Source organism: Montipora foliosa, chromosome 2 (genome assembly GCF_036669935.1).
Source record: "Montipora foliosa isolate CH-2021 chromosome 2, ASM3666993v2, whole genome shotgun sequence".
Taxonomy (NCBI): Eukaryota; Metazoa; Cnidaria; class Anthozoa; order Scleractinia; family Acroporidae; genus Montipora; species Montipora foliosa.
This window is the reverse complement of record NC_090870.1, coordinates 23,780,253-23,782,450: the sequence shown is the minus strand read 5'-3', so window position 1 is coordinate 23,782,450 and position 2,198 is coordinate 23,780,253. Positions and strand designations below refer to the sequence as shown.

Sequence of the window (2,198 nt, the reverse complement as noted above, 5' to 3'; positions counted from 1 at the left end):
CAGGGGTGTTGTTAATTACCGCATGAATGATGTCTTACAAAAGCAACAAACAAACCATTGATCCCAACCATCAAAGTTACCAAAAAGAAAATTTTCTTAGTTTTGCCGTTTTTAGGGTGTAGTAGTTCCGCAAGACAAGAAAACACACAATATTTTAGGAACACAACTATTAGCAAGATGGCGGAATCTCTACAGCACATGGTTTTCCATGTAACGTGACGGAAACGTCACTGTCACTACACTAAATCCCCCCAATACATAATACGAAACTTCCTATCACGCAGATAGATAATGTCCAAATAATCAAAGTCCAATGTCCGTAAACTACAAACAAATATAAACTGGCATAAAGCCATCTACTCAGATTAGAACTGGATGTTTTGGAGTTAAAGCACAAAAGGACACAAAGTCACTCATCCATGCTGGAGGGCGCCTAACACGAGTAGGCCTTGAAGGAAGGGACTTGCACTGGATTCAGGAGGTAGGGTAGGTTGCTTATCAACGTAGGTTGGCGGGGTCAAAGCAGTTGTTTCTAATTGTCTTCCAGTGGGCGTGTTCTCTTCCTCGTCTCCCTCAGTGGCAGGGTCCGGGTGGAAAAACTTTTTCATGTGGCTCGCGTTACGCAGCTTGGTATTTCCTTCATGATCTTGTATTAGGACGGCATTGCCCTTCTTTCCACCACTTTGTATGGTAATGGTTCCAAATTGGGAGACCGTTTGTTGTCACGGCTTTTTTTGAGTAAGATTTGATCTCCTTCTCCAATATCACTGTATTGTGCTAACCGCTTGCTGTCCTGCATACTCTTGTCTGTCTAAGTTTCCCCCGCGCATCTCTTTCGGCGAAGAAGTTGCTGCCAGTGAGACCTCGGTGATTCTTTCACTTGGAATGGTTACTCTTGGGAGTTTATCTTTGAGGCGTTTGACCCATCAAGAGAGGCTCGGCTGGGGACAACTCCAGACACTGTGGGAGGTGTGGTTTCGCTACTGGAAGAGGAAATTTTGCAATGCCTTTTTTCGCAGTCTTGACCTTCTAAAGTGGCAATTCTTATATATCGTTCAGTTAAAGTCTCGTTACCCAGCGCTCGACTTGACCATTACTCTGCGGCCAGTAGGGGAGAATTCCCTTTAGGGTGAACTATTCCTAGATTAATCTAGAAAGCCTTCAAATTCTGCAGAGGAAAATGGCGGGCCATTGTCACTAAGGTTCACACTCTCAGGTATGCCATGTGTTTGAAAGATACCCTCCATGGGTCTTGTGACGTGGTGAAGGCATCTGTCTTGCTTCAATCAAGATAAGCTTCGGGACCAGCGTGAGTAGTTCGTCTACTACTACCAGCAGGTGGTTTCCACAGGGAATCATCCAATAGGTCAACGTCAATGTCACCCCCATCCATGGAACTTCCGGTAATGTCGTTGACCCTGATAGGTTCGGTCTTACTTCTAGGGCCATACTAGTCTGGGCAAGGGTGACATCCGGCGTGTCGGCATAGTTGGGCCACCATACCTTTTCTACTGAGACAAGCCTTTGGCACGTGTCAATACCCTGGTGACTCATCATGTTCCGGAGTGCAATAGTATGCTTCCTAGAGGTCTTTCTGGCATAATAATACGGCTCGCCTCTGAGGACAAGCTGGCCAAGGACGCCATAGTTCTTCTGCCCAAAGCTGTATACATTGTGCCCGATAGTGAGATGCGACTCCACTCTCCTGTAGGCAACAGCTGACGCTATAACCTGCAACGGTGGGATCTTCTTGCAGATGCTTGCTCAACTTGTGCGGGTGCGGTGTGAGCTGCTGCTGGTACTCGCTTCACTAGCTATGCTGTGCAGGCATATTCTGTGCTTTCAACGGGCATCATGGTCCTTGAGCTGGACCCTACCTGGGAGCCGGCTTGAGAGCATCCGGAAGGAGTTCTCTTTTCCCGAAATGTGCGTCACTACATAACGAAATTGTTGGAGGGTATAACAACCATCTTTCAATGCGTGATGATGGTGGTCTACTTAGCTCTTGACTCCAAGGACGTTTACCAACGGTTTGTGGTCCTGTGCGGAGCTCAAAATCCATTCCATACAAGTAGAGGTAGAATTTTTGACAGGCCCAAAAACCCGGACGGCTAGTGCCTCCCGTTCAAATTGGGAGTACCTCTTCTCCACATTACTTAGTGGCTTGCGGCTGGCGTAGTACACTGGCCTGTTGAACC

General features: G+C 47.1%; 1 pseudogene; it reads right to left on the bottom strand.

Moving 5' to 3' along the window:
- Positions 1-360: 360 nt before the first annotated feature.
- Positions 361-923, bottom strand: LOC137991340 (uncharacterized; annotated as a pseudogene).
- Positions 924-2,198: the final 1,275 nt, after the last annotated feature.